This window comes from Dermacentor silvarum, chromosome 1, assembly GCF_013339745.2.
Source record: "Dermacentor silvarum isolate Dsil-2018 chromosome 1, BIME_Dsil_1.4, whole genome shotgun sequence".
In the NCBI taxonomy this organism is placed as follows: Eukaryota; Metazoa; Arthropoda; class Arachnida; order Ixodida; family Ixodidae; genus Dermacentor; species Dermacentor silvarum.
In genome coordinates this window covers 18,583,530-18,603,915 of record NC_051154.1, presented here as the reverse complement: position 1 = coordinate 18,603,915, position 20,386 = coordinate 18,583,530, and positions in this window count along the sequence as shown.

Sequence of the window (20,386 nt, the reverse complement as noted above, 5' to 3'; positions counted from 1 at the left end):
GCCCAACACCATAGCCACTGAGCAACCACGGCGGGTAGAGGCCGTAGTAGCCCAGTGGGCCACTCACATGGCGAATTCGACAATATGGCGGGATTTTACAATATCCAGAATAGCACTCCGAGTTTTATGTCTCCGTTATAATTCTTCTGACTTGTCAATTTAAAGTGAAGCTTTCTTTACCTCTGGTGCTATCTTGCACGACGGGCCGGTACCGGATATAGTGAAGGCTGAGTGCGGTAGGTGATGCACGCATAGGCGCGGACGTGAGCTCCAACACGCCGGCGTCGTCATTTCATTGCCTATATACATGCCATTGTAATCATTCCTTCGTTGCCATGTCATCGATCCGCCGTCTTCACTAAGTCGTCGTCACTTCGTTGTCATATCGTCGTCACTGCGTCGCCGCCGACTCGTCGTCATGCTATCGTGATTGTTCCGTCGTTCTCATTCTTAAGTATCGTAACAGCGCAAACAATACAGGGACAAAAGGAAGGAAAGACGACAACACGGCGCTGACTCTCAACTGATATTTTATTGAAGGATCGTCTAATATATATACAAAAAATTTCTAAGAACCATGACTTGCGCAAGACACAGTGATACATTAAGGCCGTGGCGACAAACTAGGCATAATCAAAAGTTGCAGAAGTAATGAGATTCCTTGTCATGAAGAGCGATCGATGGTTCAAATGTGTTAAACACGTTGTGTATGCAATACCGTTATCTTGTGGTAATGAGTATGTGGGCCAAACAAAACGCTGTGTAAACGTACGACTTAGGGAGCATGAGCTCTCTCTTGAAGGGGTTGAACCACGTCATCTTCCGGTACATTGTAACTCATGCGGGTGTCGCCCATTTTTGACAAGACTTCTATCATCTTTAAACACACTAACCAGTTGACAAGAGAAATCGCTGAGGCATACAATATAACGATTAGAGGCACGGGATGCATCAGTGAACCATCGATCGCTCTTCATGACAAGGAATTTCATTACTTCTGCAACTTTTGATTATGCCTAGTTTGTCGCCACGGCCTTAATGTATCACTGTGTCTTGCGCAAGTCATGGTTCTTAGAAATTTTTTGTATATATATTAGACGATCCTTCAATAAAATATCAGTTGAGAGTCAGCGCCGTGTTGTCGTCTTTCCTTCCTTTTGTCCCTGTATTGTTTGCGCTGTTACGATACTTAAGATGAATCCCAACCAACTGGCCCAACTTGCCGTCTTGTTGTTGTCATTCTGTTGTAGTGATTTCAGTGTGGTCATGTTTTGGCATTTGCCGTCACGCCATCGTCTTTATTTCGCCATTGAGCCGTTGTAATTTCAGCTTCGTCCTGTCATCGTCGTCTACAGTCGTCCTCATTCCGTAGTGGTCGTTCCATGGCCGTGATTCTGTCACGATTCCATCGTGCCGTCGTCCTCATATACTCGTCGTAATGTATTCGTGGTCTGTTACAGGCGCCATCATTCTGTGATCCCCGTGTCGTCATTCTACGCGTTGTCATTCTGTCGTCGGCATTGCTTCGCACTCATGCAGTCGTTGTCATGGTGATGCCCTCGTGGTCGTTTCGTCGTCGTCATTCATTCGTCGCCATCACTTGGATGCGCATCATCGGGTGCCCCAAATTTATACTGAGCGAGGCGCTTCCCGGTGAAAATGTGTTTCAAGCCGTTTCCCACAGCGCGTGGGAATCGCATATTTTTTCTCCAATCGAATGCACACCTTTTGGTAACCTACTATTAACGCTCTGTTAAACCTCATCTATTATAAAAAGAAACCAAACCGATTGAAGTACACAACATGTGTATTTTATTGCAAGAAATTATACGTGGTCATTTTTTTAGATCATGCAAAATTTAAAAAAAATCATCTGTGGCAGACAGCGCAATTGTAGTCCTTTATCTGTATTACTAGAAGCCGCGGACACTACTCGCATGAGAAATCGAAAGGCATAATCGACTAATCGACAAAAGTTTACTTATCCTTTTATTCAATTACCAAAATTTACGGAATTTACGGCACATATTGCCATTTACAAATTGTAGCCGGTCAGTCTGCAAGGCTTATCCACTTGGAACGAATTATAAGGATCACACGGGTTTCGAGATATGCGACGTGGAACTTGAGGTAAAAAATGCACTTTTGTTCCACGAGTTTTCTTTTTTTTATCACACCGCTGTTTCATACATTGAAGCACGAAAGTAACTGGACCGCGAATGCATTTCTTCGCATAGTTCGGGTATTAATATCTCGAAACTGTTGTCATCCTGAGAATTCGTTCCAAGTGGACACGTCTTTTGAGCTCACCGGCTGCAATGCGTAAATTGCAATATATATGTCATAACGTAATAAATTATTATGTTAATTAGTAATTGTTTGTCAATTTGTTGATATGTCATTTCGATTTCTCGCGCAATTAATGTCTATATACCTCTTTGATTAATCCAGCTCAATGGCTAGAATTATGCTATATCTCCCAGAGGCGATTTCTAAAAAATTATGTAATTGTCTAAAATAACACCCGTATATAGTGAATATCATGTTAATGGTATCAAGGCCTGAAAGTAGATTTCTGAAAGTAGCAGAAATGGAAGACGATCGAGCTTCGGGTCCGTCCGTCCATCCATTCATCCGTAAATACATTAAATATTGCAGTAAACCATCTCACGGTGGCTGTCGATGTTAATGCGATTGTAAGCAGCCTGGCTCTAGCGTTTCCCTTTGGACACGATGTGCCACCTAGCGGTACCACCGCGAAGTCCGAGTGGCGCCGCTAGAAGTTCACACACGTGCGCCTGTGTGAACTTCCAGAGTACATTTCCAGCCGCCTTCTGCGAAGTTGAGATGCAAAACTTCAACCGGAATTTTGAAGTAGACAGGAATAGCCCGTTCTTTACCTGTTGGTCGATATTTAGCATTTGTCATTTGACATTGGTGGCACTTTCATGTTTTTTCTAGATAAAGCGCTGGCTAAAGCTTCACGTACGTTTTCAAATATCAGCCATATGCTCCAGATTCGGGGCTGCTATTGAAAACGTAGAGGATTTTTCGACGACTTGTTTCTGGTACTACATACTTTGAATCTTTTAATGTATTCTATTCTATACCTTTGCAAATGGCCGCCGCTTTCATCCTCTCATTTACGTCGTTGCTTGGGATGTGTAATCTGGAGAAGGCGTCAGCATCAGGAAGGTTGTCTCCTGGTTGATGTGCCACATCAAAGGCGAATTGGTTTTGGCACGTTAAACCACAGAAAGAAGAAGTGTATTTCGCTACCCATCATGCAATCCTTCCTTTTGGCTGAGCGAGATTAAGAAGGTGAGTAAGGGCCTGGTTGTTGGTGAAAAGTTTAAAATGTCGACCTTTAAAGCAGCTGAGAAAGTATCTTAGTATTATCACGAGTGCCAGTGCCTGTTTCTCGGTTTCGTTATAGTTTTTTCTCGGACTGGCTGAACGTGTAGGTGTAATACCCCGTTACATTTAGTTGACGGCCAGGTGGTTTAAATGAATATTACTGGTGCAGAACTGTACAGGTGCCATAGAGTGATGCATCAGCGCAGAGCTCAAATGACTTTGTGAAGCCTAGCAGCTCTAATACAGGGTCATTTGAAATAGTTCTCACATTGTTCTTGGTACACACGTTCGCAGCCTTCACTCCAATAAACGGAACGTCTGTTTTGTTTTAGACGCGAAATGCTCAACAAATGCTCAAAATATGCTCAATACATGCACTGAAATGCCCTGCAAGACCAAGAAACACTCTCGAAGAATGCACGCCGTAAGGCTTCGTAAACATGAAATTCTCTTGAGCGATTCCTTCTTATCGTGTAGTCGTACAACATTCTTCCTTAGAAAACAACACTCTTCTGAAAGAACTTGCTCGCCTTAAATTAATCTTCAGCTTCGACTTAATGCATCCAGAACTTCTGATAGGTGAAATTTACGTTCTTCAAGTTCACACAATGACATTATCAATTTAGGCGTTGCCACTACCACCAGTCAAGTGTTCCAAGACTTCATCCATAATTTTCTGGAACCATTCTCCAGAATTCTTCCAGCTAAACAGTAGCCTGTTAAATTCATGCATGTCAAAGAGTATATAAAAGCCATGTATTGCTTGCACTCCGCTTGCAGTGGTATCCGCCAGTACCTTTTGCACAGATCAGTTCCTGAAAACCATCGGCAGCCTCCCACTTCGTTGATAATGTCATCAATTCGCTGCATTGGAAAGAGGAAAAGAACCGTTTGCTTGTTGATAAGCCAATAGTCGGTGCAAAGACTAAACGTGCCATCAGCCTTCGGGACTTTTGTAATGGAAGAGGCGAATGCTGACATTACGCTAATTTCTCAGCCATATTTTTTTCTTTCCTGAGAATGGCTTTAAGGCTTCCAGCGAACGACTGTTGTGTCTTTTGCTCTAAAGGACCACCACAATGGCCGATGTTGCAAGCGGGTAGGCTCCGATGCAAATTAAGTCCAGATAGGTAGGTGCTCGGGACATCTCACGTTTTGACGACACGAAGAGGCCTGGCGTTTGCATCATCGAATTCAATGGGCGTGGAATCGAGCATGAGCTCGTCTCTCCAAGAGATGTTAACTTTAAGGCGCTTCATGGCCAGTCTTGATAATATAAAAATGAATTCAACGTCTTTCATGCTACAGCTTCAATGTCAAATTTCACGCCCTTAAATTCTAATGTAATGATTATCCAATCATGCAGAAATTTAATATTGTCATTGTAGCTGCTCACTTGGATGACTTTTTCTCTGTGACTATTATCTTCTGGTACAAAATGTGAGTTTATGAGGCTCACGGTTGCTCCCGTGTCAACTAGGACGTCTACATCATTTCCATTGATCTTTATCTTTGTGAGTAAAACATTTAGTTTGACAAGATAAACAACCGCATGAGGATCTTGCGGGATGGAGCGTTGGTCTCTTGATCTAGTCCGTCCTGCCGTATCGTAAGGAACAGAAGCACTTGGGCATATACATTGATTGAGCTTGCGCAGACCTGCGCAAGCTCAATTCTCCTGGGCTCTTCACAATGCTCAAGGAAAATGCAAACCAAGCTGACGACTTTCAAACAGCTCGTTTCGTCCCAATATTAGGGACGCCAAGAAAAATGGGTCATCAGCACATATTCTTCAATTGAATATGACACTCCGAAACAAACTGTGTCTAGCGCCTGTCCTGTGTACTTCTGTGTCTCGTGTTGCCGTTATTTTTGCGCCGCCTTTTTAAAATAATATTCGGGAGGATATGCCACAAGGCATATTTATTTTATTTTATAGAAAATCAAATAAAAGCTAAGCTTCCAACTCTGCATCGTGCAGCACCCAATGGTTGTGGCCATCAGGTAGGTCTGGCTTCAGTCCAGCCTTTCTTAAAATATGGGCTGACCACCCGCGATCCAGGGCACATCCAAAGCAGGTGTCCAGCATCTGAAGTTGCCGCAGGAGCCAAGCAGTTGGGGTATGTTCCTTGGTCGTCTTTTGTCAATCCCCAAGCCCAGGTAACGGATACTGTAAGTACCACTCCAGCGGGAAGCCTCCGGAGAGATACTTTCTGCGCCCGGGTATGGTTTCTGGGAAGAAAGCAGATACACGGAGAAATCAAGGCGCGTGTGTCCCATCGGAGGCTAGATTTCAATGCTCGGTGGAGAGGGTCCGACAGAAGGGATACAGGTGTCTCAGTTGAGGCAGGTGATCGAGTCAGTTCTACCGTCTACTTAGCCCAAATCGGCCGTTGTCGCTTGTCAAGATGTTTGGTCCACGACTATCAAAATCAGTGCACTGCATAGTAGTAAGCGCACTTGAACGCTTCCTTGACGACACTGGCCTCTGTGATGAGTACACGGCACCGTGTGTGATTGTCACATTGTGCGCCTGCGGCCCTGCGTGAAGCCTACTGTACCTCTGACATCAGCGGACTTTGTTTCAATGGGACCTTTTGTGGAACACTTCCACCCTTGCGTTGCAACATTTTCTTGCTTTATTTAAACATAACAGTGCAAGAATTTAAATGTATTTCTTTAGTTATTTTATTACCTTTTTAACCAAGTGAAAAGGGGCAGCCATCGCCAGCATACGGCGACAGAGACTACTGTGTATTTTCATCGGAATAAAAAAGACAGCTGAAGTACGAATCTGCGTACCAGAAAAAGAAAAAAGAGGGGGGGAGGAAAATAATGGTTGTAGTCGGCGAAATGTATCTCCTACTATTTGCTTCCTTCCACGCAGCGCCCATTCGGATCGCAGTGGCTCCCCCGCGATGTCAAGGTGACAAGCTCTATACGCGGGGAGGCCAAAAGAGCAGCTCGCGGTGACGCAGCGGGGTCCGCTTAACCTCACTCCCGCGCACGGCGGCCAGCCCCGCCTGGCGGCCAACATTGTCGCCCGCACGAAGGGCGCCATTGTGCTCGGTATGATCACCCGGGTGCGCGCACCCCCCACCCACCGACAGCAGGGTGGCTGCGACGCCGCGCACGCTCTCCCGATAGCTCCACTCCACCCGACAGATGCTCGCCGCGCACCCCGCACTTGTTGAGATGGAAAACTGATTTGTGTGCTCAGGTTAAAGCCATACGCGCGCCCCCTGCCGCCTGTGTCGCCGCCGCCCTAGCAACACTCCCTTCTGCAGATCCGGTCGGATGACCCCCTTTCCTTCCACTTCACGACGCATATATGGCTGTTGAATCCACTGTTTTCCCTCCAGATTTTAAAACAATCAAGCCATGCCGCGACCGCACGTCCGACCGGGATGGGTTTTATGCTCCGCCGACGTTGTTTGTGCCAGGGCATTGTCGAGCGCGCCCACAACCTGGCATAGCTCGTGTAAACAAAGCACGAGCCCAAGGTTGATAGAGGCGCATTTAAATAAAACAAAAATGTGGCAACTGGGCGCACTTGGTTAGTTCTCTGATAACGTTGACTTTTCTTGGTGTTGGTGGCATGAAGGGATCATTTTAAAGAAGGAACACGACATACTTGACAGCAGGAGCGCTTACGACACAAGATTAAAAATGGCGCTTTTCTGAAGACACGTTGACAGGAATAAAGTGTGGTTGTCTAAATTTCGAGCGTTGTCTAAATGTCGCACGCTTCCAAATAATTGTAGACTATATATAGATTTTCCGCATTCGAAGTGACGTAGAACAGATACGGCGCCCACATGACTTTCGTATAAATCATGCAACAAAAGTATGGGAATATATACAGAACCTCTATACGATAAACAGGGCTTCTGAATATTTTGCCTCACAGCTTTCATTTGATGCTGTAGCGCAATAACAAAAATAGTCGCCCACAGTTGTTGAACGACTATCTCTTTTGCCGGGGCAGCCTTTCGCGCCTGATACGTTAGCTTCGTTCGGTAACGAGCTGGAGTCCCTTATGCGTGGATCACGTATCTGTAAGAACAAAAAAATACAAGCAGATGGCAACCATAGAAAACGGCATCATTTGAAGAAAATGTTACATGTGCTTAAGCACTGAATGCATAAAAAACAGTTTCGCCCGAAGGATTGAAAGTGATAGCAAGGTTTACCGTTGCGCTCAGAATGCTGGCGTGATGAAGAGCGCCGCCAGTGACGTTGCAGGCGAAGCACCTCGGTGGTTGATGAGACCGACCGCCGGCGTTAATTAGCACCGAGTACAACGTTGGACAACGTCAGCTTACTGTCCGTGCCACCCATATCACTTTGCAGTTCAGTAGGAAAGCTATTGTCCTTATCTATGGTGTGCGTGCGTACAACGCTCATGACAGCAACTGTAAAATTTCGGCAACAAATTGTCCCACGTGTAACCCTTACATCTCCTTGATAAGCATAGGTTTGAGTTTGATGGAAGAGACTATACTATGAATTGAATTGAATTCTGGGGTTTTACGAGCCAAAACCACGATTTGATTATGAGGCATGCCGTAGTGGGGGACTCCGAATTAATTTTGGCCACAAGGGGACCTTTAACGTACCCCCACTGCATGCACGATACTGTACTGAGTGTACTATGACAGAGTAAGCTATCTCAAACGCGACCACACCCGCTCGGATCGACACACGTGTACACTGCCGACTTAGCTATGATTGCGTCATCCGTGGCGCGACAACGGCACCATCTGTGCAGACGGCACATGCATGATCGAGTAATGGCTTCTTTCTCTTATACACAACGATACCGAAGTCAGGCGCGTGGGTATAGTACGGTTGCTAAGATATAAGCGCTATTAGTGTTACATGTTTTCACTGCATTAATAATACAAATCATGTATTGGGGTAATACTGCACACATCACAGCAAACACCCAGACACGAGACACCTGGAGTGAAATGTTACTTCTACAGCTTAGCAACAACACCGGGTACGCAACGTTGACAGCAACGGTAACTGTTTCCCATGAGGATTTCATTCTTATCCGGTCATTTTATTGTGCCTGTTGGTAAAAAAAAAAATAAGAAAAAAATGCCCGAGCTTGTTGCAGCCAATAGCGCGGCTCCCTTGTTGCGCGCGTAACACTGGCAGCGCACGCTAGGGCACCGCGAAACAAGCGTAGCCGCTGCTATGCCTTTAGCTGTGCAGCTTTGTTACTGCGCTAGCATTTCTGCACAATAAGGGACAATACAAAGGGACCAGCACAAACATGTGCGCATGATACAGGGCACTTTAAGTTAGTAAAGGAAGGCGATTAAACCTCCCGTTGAACGCGATGAAAGTCTTCCTGAGCGAGTTGGGGGTGAGATAGGGGCGGTGTCACTGCGCACGGCGCTCTGCCGCGTCACACCTCGCGTTAGGGGCGCGTAGGAGGAGTGTCGGGCTCCTAAATTTCTTTTAGACTGCACTATTTTCGGAATCTGCCCACAGTCTGGCGTATGATGGCATGTCAAATTATTTTGAATAATTTGCGGGGTTTTACATGCCAAAACTACGATCCGATTATTAGGCACGCTGTTGTGGGGGGACTCCAGAATTATTTGGACCACATGGAGTTCTTAAACGTGCGCATAAATTTAAGGACAGGTGTGTTTTCGCATTTCGCCCCCATCGAAATGCGGCCGCCGTGGCCGGGATTCGATCCCGCGACCTCGCGCTTAGCAGCCCAACACCATAGCCACTAAGCAACCACGGCGGGATGGACATTTCATAAAAGCGGGTGCTTACCCACTTGAGGCAGAAAGCTGCAGAAACGATAATGAAGGTATAATCGAGATTAGTGAAACTACCTTCTTGAAGCCAACAGATCCCATCGAAGTAGCAGCAGTAATAGAATTACTTCGAATGTAGTAATACATGTCGCTCATGAGATTAGCTAGCACAGGTGATAGCCTATATACTGAATTTAACATTATCTGCTGTAATTTTTCCAGAAGAATTGAAAAAAAAGCCCGAGTTACATCGGTACACAAAGTTAGGGATCAAGGACAACTTAATAATTACAGACCAATAACTGTTTTAACCGTATTTTCAAAATTTTTCGAACACATAATTTATGACAGATTAATAACTTTTTTCAACGCACATAAGGTAATTTCAAAGAGTCAATACGGTTTCCAAAGGGATAAATCCACCGAACAAGCTCTTCTATATATTAAAGATAAAATAATATCGAATATTGAAGACAAAAAGTATACGCTTAGTTTATTTTTAGACCTGAAGAAGGTTTTCATTCTATGGACCATGAAATTATGTCATAAGGAAATTAGGGAAGTACGGAATACGGGGTGTTGCAGCTCAGTTGCTTGAAAACTATTTAAATAATGGGCGACAGTTCGTGCGTGTGCAGGATGTTTCGTCTAGTTTTTCAACGCTTCAACAAGGCGTCCCTCAGGGCTCGAAATTAGGACCGTTGTTATTCGTAATCTTCGTAAACGAAGATTAGGACGTTCTAGCTGGAAAAACATAAATACCCCAGAAAGTGGATGGGAAGACGGCTTCGAGGTAGCTCCGAGAGCATGCTCCGATGCTCTCGGAGCAGACAGCTCCGAGAGCATCGCACGCGTAATGCGAAGACGTGGCTTCGTTCCCCACCTGCGGACAGTTGTTTTTTCATCCGTTTTCATTTCCATTAATTTATAATTTCTTTAATTCAATTAGTAAGTACAAGTAATTTCCCCTATGTTGTCCTTGGTATCATTGTTTGTTGGCCGCCAGTGGTCCCGGAGGCACTGTCTGTCCACATTTTTAGGCTGCACTATCACAGAGATCAGCCCCCAAAAGACGTTAGAAAGCATACCCGGAAGGAAAAATTGATGGCAACTTGCGAAGAAAGACTGTTTTTAAAAGGTCATGGCATCGAGGAAAGGATGCTAGATGAAACACATTAAGAATTTTGTTGCTGGCGAGCGTGGTGTAGTGTCTAGGATGCATATACAGAATGGTCAGCGCAAAAACAACTGAAGAACTGAGGTAGAACGACACAGGACGCGCGCTGGTCCTGTATCTTTCGACCCCTGTGTCTTCAGTTGCTTTTGCGCTGATCATTAGGTATGCATCCGTTCCAACTCGTCCATATCTCTACCTTACTGTATGGGATGCCAGTGACACGTAGCTATGCTGACCAACCTGGACGTTGTCTAAACGTGAGCCTGCGGGAACATTCGCTAAGATGTCGCCCTTGTTCCTATTTGATCGAGCAAATTTAGCCTTTCCCTCGGCTTTCAGCACGTGAGGATGCCAGCCAATGTTTTAAAGGCCCACCATGCTCTATCGACTGCATGACCCGTCCTCTAGGGAGACAGCCGAATCGTATTTCGTGCCCACTGTGGTGGCGACACGTACATCAGCCAGGCGTGTGTATCTTTGCTGAAAGAAGAGATTGAGTTCATTTACGCGCCATGATGTTTTTTTTTTTTTTTTTGCATTTGTGGGTTTTTTTTTTTTTTTTTTTTTGCCTGTTCCGTTCGATACTTATAAGCTTGGTGTTTTTTCATTAAACCCAGGTTGAAAATTAGCGCTTCGCGCGAGTCCCTTCTTCGTTCTTGTGTGCCGTTTTGGTCGCGCTACTTGTCGTCATGACCATGCTTAGCGTACACCAACTAGCCTAATTTCCCGTTCTTATACCATACCTGGACGTCCAGCGTTCCAGCATATCAAACGAGTACAAGACTGAATACTGTTGGTTGGAATACATTCTAAAACCACATGTAACAATAACATGTTATACTATCATCGCTTATATCATTGCAACCGTAGTGCCAGCGTGCTTTACTTCGATATCGTTGTGTAGAGGAAAGAAGCCATTACCCAATCATGCATGTGTCGCGTGCACAAATGGCGCTATTGTCGCACCACGCATGACGCCATCAGAGCTAAATTTAGCCGTTCCCTCGGCGTTCAGAAAGGCATAGCTCGGTAGTAGGTTTGTCGAGCCGAGCGGGAGAGATCACTCAACCATAATAGGTATATTCCATCAAGCTCAAACCAGCGCTCATCAGGAGTTAAATCAGGGCTACAAGTGTGCAATGTTTCGCAGACATTTTACGCTTTTTCGGTTATGGCACCCCCACGTTCGACACGCAGGGTCCAGAAATTGCGCAAAGAGACTCGGGCAGCAAGACAGAGGTATGCAGATTCGCGTCCACACCCTTTCACCCCGCCGGACCAACTACGAATACAGAGCGAGCAAGAATGCAAAATAATACCGTAGAACCCCTAGCTGTATCATTAGTTAAGCATGTAAGCTTTCTAATGCGTGAATAAATACCATACTCTTTACTTTGGTATCGTTGTATAGACGAAAGAAGCCATTGCTCAATCTTGCAGTTGTCACGTGCGCAGATGGCGCCGTTGTCCCGCCACGCATGACGCAATTAAGCATCGCATGCCGTGTTCAGAGAGGCATGGCTCGGTACGTTTGCGCATTCGAGCAGCAATGGTCGCGTTTGAGAGGGCTCACTATGTCATATAGTAGGTAGAATTTATATAACTCAAACTGGTGCTCATCAGGAGTTGTAAGGCCTACAAGTGTGCAATTTGTTGCAGAAATTTGATAGTTCGGCTATAGTGATAATCGATCGAGACCTGTCCTGGAGTTCTCATGTCTCCTACTTAAAAAAGAAGCTGGCCATGGTAATCCTTGTCCTCAGATTTCTCGCGGGAAAGTCATGGGGTGCATCTGTGAGGGCGATGCTCCAACTCTATAACGCACTCTTCCTGGGTCTCCTACGCTATATCTTCCTGGGTCTCCTACGCTATAGCTTATCTGTACTGAGTGGGACCGGTAAGACCAACCTCCGTGCCCTCCAGTCTGTGCAAGCTCAAACTCTGCGAATACGTCTTGGCCTTCCCAGGTGTGCATCCACGGCAGCAACAATAGCAATCGCGCATGACTGTCCCAGTAATACGTACATTCAAGCCGACGCCTTAAAGGGATGTGGACACAAAAGTTGGCGGGTGGTTTTTTGCGTCGGAACAAAAGCTGAACTGTTGAAAATTACGAATACAACAAGCTGCTTTGAAAAAAAGAACGAGAAACACCCTTTTTTTTTGCGATTTTCTGTTGCACCTCGCCTCCAAGCGGCCGCCGGCAGAAGCTGAAATTTGACATCATAACACCCACCCGCGGCCAAGGTCAGCCACAGCTGTCGCAGGGTTTCCAGGGATATCGGTCCCTTGCAGCGTTTGTTTAACCCCTTTCGGCGATCTTCGCACGTGGTCCCTCTGAAACACTATCCCCGTCGGCGCTCCACGCAGGTGGTGCGTTTTACATGAGGCTTCCCGCGGTCGTCGCTCGGTATTGACGCGTTCGTCGTGGCGGAATGAAATGCCCAGACATTGCTGTTCTAACAGCATCGTCGGTCGTGACGCGCCGTCGCACACGTTTCCCAGAGACGAGAAGGTGCGTAAACTTTAGATACCTGCCTATTAGAGAGCTTTAGCTTGTCCGGTAATCGGGTAAACACGGGCGTTGGGGCGTTCGGGCGGAGCCGTAAACGTGAGCGGCCTGTATGGTGCTGCCACGTGGTGGCGCATAGCTCAAACAGACAAAGACGGCTAATATTGCAGTAACCAAGTGTATTCTACTTCGCTGCTGGTGTAAATCTTCGGCAGCAACACGATTACGCCACTGCCAAAAATTCACACCAGGAAATGACCAATAATTCTTGCATAAGTGCCTGGTGCAGAGCGAAATCTTCGCGCTACGGTTCGCAAAAACCTGACCGGCACTTCCACGGCCACCTGCTCTTCTTCGTCACTTGACGCGGAAGGATGGTCCTCGTCTTCAAACGTGTACTCATCGCTGGCAGACGCACCAGAACTCGAATCCATGCTCGCGATGGCGGCGTCGGCGCGCTTCGAATGACCGCGGCAGGCCGGCTGGCTATCCGACGAGGATGTCGTGACGTCACGCCTTCCAACTCCCGCGGGTCGGGCGGCGAGGCGCGCGCTCAAAAAAACGCCCAAAATAAAGCCATCGGCTCAAAAATGAGCTAAGTGACTACTTCTTTTCGGTGTAATCACACACTGAGGATTCATTTTCAGCATTTGTGTCCGTATCCCTTTAAGGATGCAAATCAGGCACTTCGCCTGACTTGCATCGGATGATCTCGCCTCCCTTCCTGCCGCTCGACCTCGTTCAGCGTTTAGCAGGATTATCGCCACCAACCATGGCACCTTGCCATCTAACTTCACGCCTGCAGCATGAGCATCTCTACCACTGTGGTGCCAGCATCCAATACAAGCCCTACTTGCAATTCCCGCTTTCAAAAAGAAAACGGAGATGTCATCATTCGCCCTCAAACAAACCGTTCTTTCATTCATGCATGAGAAGCACAGAGAAGGCATCCATGTTTACACGGACGGCTGTCTCCTCCAAAAGTTTAGCTGGAGCAGTGGTAATTCCCGTGAAATCTGTCACCATCCAATTCAAGACGTCTCACATTACATCATCGACGGCTGCAGAATTCGCAGCTATCCGTGCTGCTCTGGAATTTATTGGTCCAAAATAACACAGTCATGGTCCATCTTTTGCGACTCGAACGCAGCTCTCCAGTGCCTGCTGTCCCCTTTCAACCACAGACCTTAGGTACAATTAGTCGCAGACATCCGACTACTTCACAATCACGCCACCGACAAGGGGCACAGTGCGGGCACAGTGCGGTCTATTCCTTCCGCATTGGAATGGCCGACTGCCCTGTTTGCGACAACTGTGGCTGCGAGGAGACGATCAAGCACCTCCTCTGTGACTGTCCCCGCTACAATGTGGCAAGAAAAGTGCTCGCGACTGCGCTTGAAAAACAGGACGATCGCCCCTTCACAAAGAAAAAAGTTTTAGGACACTGGTCCGGACGGGTTTCGGCACTCATGGCCTTAAGGGCGCTGCTGAAGTTCTTAAGGGCTTGTGAATTGTGCGACCGACTTTGAACGTTCTAGCGCGTAGGGTCGCGTTATTGTGCGAATTTTTTTAGCTTCAATTTTTTATTTGTTTCTTCTATCACCTTTTATTCCCTTTACCCCTTTCCCCAGCACAGGGTAGCCAGCCGGTACTTACACTGGCTAACCTCCTTGTCTTTCTTTCACTTTCTTTCTCTCTCGCTCTTTTGTGTACTCTAGTGCCCATACACCCTCTGCATCACGCACAAAACATTTCACATGCCCCACTGGGCTGCGTCCCTGAAACGCCTACCCCATTGTTTCTTCTTTTTTTCTTTCAAGAAGTCACAAAAAATGTGATGCATCAGTCGTACCACTGCTTCTCTCTCTCTCTCTCTCTCTCTCTATATATATATATATATATATATATATATATATATATAGCATGCGCGCTCAAGGGCGCTAATGCTATGCTGATAACCACTCGCTGAAAGTTGGCCGTTTCTCACCTCCTTCCCCGTGTACATGGCATCAAATCCGCGCCCATAATTTACTCTAGTGCTGATAAAGCTTCAGCGGCGCAACTAAAATGGCACTTTGACATTTGTGATAAGCAGCGCTCGGGTTGCTTAAAACAGTGGGCCGTTCCTTCTTTTATTCTTATTGTCCCCGTTTTGAGTATAGTTCCCTTCATTCGCACTTCCGCAGAGATGCGCCGAAGCACACGAACCGAAGCGGGCTGGATCGGGAGAAGAGAGAGAGAAAAAAAAAGCAAGTTGTGCGTAAACGAGCGCATTCCAGCCGGGCAGGCGGCAAGCACCATCCGCAACCGCCGGGCAAGCACGCAGAAGTGCGCTGCGGCGATAATGGCGGCAGCGCACAGAAGCCGAGATGCCTGCTCTCGCAACCACGAGAACAAAATTCAGCGACGCGGCGGCGCTGCTGCTGTCTGGGCCGTTCTTCTGGCTCCCCTGTTTCGGCTCGTTATCTCTCGGGACGCTTTCTTTTGCACGCGCGCGCGCAAGGAAGGCCCCTCGCGCGGCCGCGTTGCGAGCCCCGCGTCCCCGGAGACCGAAGGAGCCGCTCGGCCGGGAGCAATCGCGGAAAGATCGGGGGTGGGAAACAGCGGGGGTGGGACCATGCGTCTGTCATCCACGGCCTAGATTTAATACGTCTAGTGGGAGACTTTATCGTGTCGTCGTAGGGAAAGCCGTCCCCCAGCGTCATGGGGAGGACTCCTGAGCTGCTCCTGGCGGCGGGACTCAATTACAGGCCCTCCACGACCCTCGCCACTGCTTTTGTTCTCGTGGAAACATACGTCCCGCTGGGCGACACAAAGCGCGTGTCGCTCGTAGGATGCGGCGCTTCTTCAAATAACTGCTCGCTTCTGCCAGCCGGGAAGTCGTGTTACGGAAAGAAACTCGCCCACCGCGGCTTCTTTACTCTTGTTGTTTTAATCATGCAAAGAAGCGGGTGCACGAGGGACGACACAAGTGCGTCGGTAAGCAGCGTGGCGTCTTCATTTCGCAGTCGCCAGCCTTATTGCTCACACCTAGTAAACTTGCAGCTAGTCACGCAGCAGACCACAGGGGCATGAGAAGAGGGAGAACAGGTGTTGCGAGTTGCAGACAGACCTAGCCTGTCAGTATCCGGCGATTTTCCTGCCCGAGTGCCAATTGTAATATGTTGCTGAGGCCAATATAAAATCTAAGTGAGCACAAACCAAGTCTGTGTCAAATGCACATAACGAGATGTACAGTCAACCACAAAAGTTTGCGGACCACGCGAGCGCGTGGCCAAGAGCCTCTTCGCGACACTTCCGCTACGTCACCAGCGATCGACAGCAGCGCTACGTTGAAGACGCATCCCTCCTTAAATCTATGGCCTGTCTATTTTCGCACTGTGCGCAAATATTTTCTACCTATCTCTTTCAACGTGACGCGCTCTTTGTTAGCCAGGGCTACTTGCTTATATTTTGAGAGCAGAATATCAGTACAAGTAATCAGACAGCGTATTCTTCGGCTGTTATCAGTTCTATTTTCGCGTAGCCACGCTGTTTTTTTTTTTTTTTTTTTTTTTTTTCGTGAGTGCGTGAGTGAGCGGTGAGGCAGCCATGGGACACAGATGCTTAGTCAGTAGGCAGAATTTTTCCGTTCCTCCCCCATCGCTAAGTGACAGTAGCGGCCGGGATTTGATCGCCTGCGCCCAGGTTTTGCTGCGCAAAGCCCGAACCACCGCGCTGCTATAGTGGTTACATTTAGAAAAATAAGAAATAATCGGGTGCGATTACTCTTTTTATAACCCTTTGCGACACGGCGTCCTCGTTGGGGGACTCGAACTTCGGAGGCGCGTCCCACGCCACGTGTTTCTTCAAATGACCTAAAACTCAGTGTGCACATTCGTGTCCGCTTCCTGATGGGACAACTAGCGGTCAGTTAACTTCATTGTCCTGCGTATTGCTGCAGATGATCACTTTGCTGGAGACACTACCATGTTAGACAATCGTTCGACGTGCCGCGTTCCAAGACCAAAGTCAAGAGTATTTTTTTTCTCCGGTCGACACGAATACAACCGAAAAAGCAAGTGTGCATGCGTTTCGGGCCTAATAGTTGATTCTTTTTATGCAAGCATTGAAGCTGACGGATTTCAGAATAATTAGATAATGAGTTATACGCTAATTAATTTTTTTTACTGAAACTCGCACAAAACAGCACATTGCTTCGTCTTCTTTATTGGAATGTAATAGCGAGCGTCTTGAAATGATGCCATGCGCATTTGACACATTTGCAGACAGTGCATCATAATTCGTGTCTGAAGGGGATGAATTTATTCACAAAACATTTACAGAAGTGTCATGAAACATAGGTCTCTCAATGATCTAGTAGGAAGTGAAATGTCCGCCGTTTTCTAGCACCTTATTGATGCGTGTGGGCATCGACTCGTACAAAGATTCAGTAATCTCCGGTCGACCGCGCAGGCTTTCCCATTCTTGTGCGATCGCTTGCCACAGCGTATCGGCCGTGCGGCCGCGGTTGGCTCGTGTGGACAGCCGTTTCTTCAACATGCCCCAGACATTTTCTATGGGATTCAAGTCGGCGCCACATGGAGGCCACTCAAGCTGGCAAACAGCATGTTCTTCTAGCAATGACTGGACGATACGTGCTTTATGGATCGGGCTGCGGTCGTGTTGAAAAAAATAGCAGCCGTCGCTGAAGGGACCGTCCAGCGCATACGGAACGAGGTGTCTAGTGATGACGTCGCAGTACCGTGACGCAGTGAAGGGCCCTTCCAGACGCACAAGGGGACCAAGGCCATCTTTGCTGATTGCTCCCCACACGCTCACGGAACACCGTCCACTGGATAGAACACTCTGTGTGTAATTAGGCAGATATCTGCAAGAAATAGCATACAATTGGGTTCCAGCGGCGCGTTTAAAAATGTTGTGATTCCTCTTGCGTATGAACTTTATAATGCTGTTATAGAGTTGCAATAGAAAACGTGCAAACATCATTAGATGGTACTGAAAGACCCACTGGCAGCTTTTAATTAGCTTCAGAGTAACTAGTACTATGAAACAATCGTTAATGTTTTCAACATAATACCACTACAGAAAAATCTCGTAATGTCCAAAAGCTCATTTTACGTGAAACATGTGATGCAGAATTAGCTTCGTGAATTAACTGCCAATACACTGTAAACACACCTGCAGTTTAGTGGACGCCAAACCCGCTTCCGTTGGTCCCAGCGCGTGGAAAAAGTTGACTCGTCGCTAAAGATGACATCGCCCCATTTCTCTGTTGTCCAATATTTCATTGCTGTAGCGAACATGAGTCGTTCTTGTAGCTGGATGTCTGAGAGGCAGGGCTTCTGTGCTGCTACGAAAGACTGCAGGCCAAGCTCACTCAGCCTTCTTCTTACAGTCTCAGACGATACCGTGAGCGAGAGCGCTTCTCGGATATCCTCTGCACTTTGAAAAGGATCAGCCACGATGGCGGCCGTAATCAGGCGGTCCTCTTCCTCAGTCGTGGCCCTTGGACGCCCACTGCGCTCCATATCTGTGAATCTGTCATCGTCGCGGAAAGCTTGAATAATCCTATTCACGGCAGTCCGGCTCCTGTTGGTTCGGCGGCAGATTTCGCGCTGAGGTATTCCCTCTATAAATAAACGCACAATGTGCCTTCTTTCGTCAAGTGGAACACGCAGCGGCATCTTTCCAAATAGGCAATCACCACGTGGCCTGAAGCAAGTCTACTACGTTTTCAGCGACTGATGCGAAGATGCGCCTATGTGTGAAAGAAAATTTTCTATGCATCCGCTTTTTCTTTATTTTTGATGACAGTGAAACACCTCCCTACCCTTTCTCTCAAGACGCAGAAGCAGCAACACTCATTGGACCAAGATGCTGCCAACCAAAGTGCGCCAGTAAACGTCGCGTAAAAAAATCGTCGCAGCGCTTCGTGAAACTTATCTACCCACTGGCACACCAGTCGACAAAGGTTGCAGTGATTGCTCCGATACTGCTATCAAGCCAGATGTGGCGGTCTTATCGCAGACAGCGCTCTGCGTCAACACAACGAACTAACAATGCCATGCACGGGAATAAAAAATTAACAGGCAGGCGAGTACCAAGAGGGCTCATATCCGGGAGAGCGCCCCTGTCGCCGCTAGGTGGCGTACCGCTAGGTGGCGCGGATAGGCAGTCTGGCACGCGCTCGCGTGGTCCGCAAACTTTTGTGGTTGACTGTACAAAGCCCTCTGGGCCGCGATTTTGTAGCGATGCCTTCCGCTCGATTGTATGCCACTCTTATCATCCACCGTTCACGGCCGGCTGATCGCTTTGATAACGCGTGCGGGACGTCGCTCTGACCACTGACAAAGCGCAAAAAGTGCGAAAATGAATATCATCAGAGAAGGAATCGCTATAAAATCGCGGCCCAGGTGGAGTCGCTGAACGATTCGTAAAAAACGCCTGGCAACGGAAGCAGGACAGGCGAGGGATTTTCGGCTTGACTTGCTTTTCGCTGCAAAGACGCATATACCTGACGGTCCCTTCACGGTAATCATTTTTTTTTTTTAAGTCCCTGCTAGCACATCGTTCCTAATTTTTCTCTGACCATGTTTTCTTTTTTGTTTCTTTTTTTCAGACTGCTACACTGCGACAACACTTCGTAGCGACGCGACGCCTGGCAACAGTATACACCTTTATCGACGTTTAGGACGCAAACCAGTGGCGCACCGACCGAGGGGGGGGGGGGGGGGGGGTGTTGTAAGCCTCCCCCCCCCCCACCCCCTGAGGCCGAGTTAAACACCCCTTCCCCCCTCCCCACGCGTCCACTCCCACCAGTCCAACGTGTACCTTCAGTGGTCTGTTCACATTGTCATTACAATTCAGGAGGTCGCTTGAGGTCGAATTTTTCTGATTAACACAAACACTCTATCACTGTCTTGTATTTATTTATTCACTCTTAAATTACTTTGAGTAAAAGGCTGAAGAAATAAGCATCGTCATCATCCTTGGTGTCATTATATTATTATAAGTATTAGGCATTTTATTTGCTGTTGGATTCCTCTGGCTAAAGCAAGGAAATTGCATATTATGCAAAGTGCTTGCTTGCCCCCCCCCCCCCCCCTAACAACAATGCACCCCCCTTCCCCTGGAAGAGATCCTGGGTGCGCTACTGACGCGAACTATTGACAGGCACAGAAAAACAGTATATACGGTGATGCTGAGTGGCTTCCATAAACAAAACCGAGTTACAGGCGGAATGCGTAGTCGACACGAGTCGCACTTTGCTTCGGTGTGGTGTTACCGGGAGTGCACCTTCGGACTCCGAGACAGCGTCTGTCGCAATGTCTCTGCCTGGGACATCCGCGCGGCAGGATCGAACCACTGCAGGTGAGTGTTTACACAACGAGCGGCGGGTCCCCCATTTACGACTTCGAGTGCATACTACTGACTACGACTCTGCCGAGCGCCATGGCCCGACGACTGCGGTGGTGTTACATCACGACGGGTGGAGGCGTTATGCTGCCGTGCCTTGACCTGAAGAACCGCGACCTCCACTAGAGACAGCAG